We start from the raw sequence: 972 nt of genomic DNA on the forward strand, positions 1-972 counted from the left end.
CACACACACACACGCACGCACACACACACACACAAACACACACACACACACACACAGCATGCAGCACAGTCGGTGATACAGGAGAGCATAACAGAAGAGATCAGATGCTGGTGTTTTATTAGAAAGTCTAATTCATGTTTATTTCCCCCCCCGTTCCCAGATCAAACACAAAAGTAAAATAAAATAAAAACCCAACAAAAAACAAATGAAAACACCCCAAAAAGTACATTCTCTTATTCAGACACTGGAACATGTGTGTTGGAGGCAGAGCCCGTTCCAGAAGTGCATTTATTTACGTCACATGATGATTTCCTTCCCAAGCTGAAACAATATTGTCATAATCATGATTACTACACAGGCCTGATAGCATGACTACAGGCTGATTGGACAGGTGCAGACAGCACCAACGTGGGACTCTAGCACTCTGGCAGTCTCTGGCCTCGGGAGGGAGGGAGGGATGGAGGGAGGGAGGGATTGTTTATTCATATATATAACCCGATAATGACACTGTGGAAGTCATTGTGGCTCTGTCTGTGTCTGTGTGTGTGTGTTTGTATGTGTGTGTGTGTGTGTGTGTGTGTGTTTGTATACTGTATGTGAGATCGTATATATGTGTGCTGGTTTATTGTTAATCTCTGTCCAAGACATTCATAAAAACGTATTTTCTTTATTACAAAACTGTATTTAACATGAAATAACAAATATTGTGGAACTGTTCCAGACCTTTTACATGTCAACACTGGATGTACTTTGCAGCTCCACCAGCAAAAATAATAACAACAATTACACTATTTAGCACCAGTAGGCAAAAAATGAATGCAGCAAAATGTGTTGCTTTGCTTTTCCCTTTCTTTTTGTGAAAAAGACTACTTCAAGATTTTTGGGTATCAAATCCTTATTGTGGAATCCAGTGCAGCCACCTTAGCTTGGGTGTAGCTTCTCATTGGCCGTGCTAGTTGGTTGTTCCTCTTA

At 40.9% G+C, this 972-nt stretch overlaps 1 protein-coding gene across 1 annotated transcript in view; it reads right to left on the bottom strand.

The window, feature by feature from the left end:
* Positions 1-249: 249 nt before the first annotated feature.
* LOC308161836 (collagen alpha-3(VI) chain-like) overlaps positions 250-972 on the bottom strand; it is a gene marked incomplete at its 5' end in the record, with an annotated part of 83,796 nt that continues 83,073 nt past the window's right edge. The window contains one exon of the mRNA XM_080535914.1: positions 250-972. This exon is cut by the window's right edge and continues 105 nt beyond it.

The sequence above is a fragment of the Nansenia antarctica genome, assembly GCF_963989245.1.
Source record: "Nansenia antarctica genome assembly, chromosome: 7".
NCBI lineage: Eukaryota > Metazoa > Chordata > Actinopteri > Argentiniformes > Microstomatidae > Nansenia > Nansenia antarctica.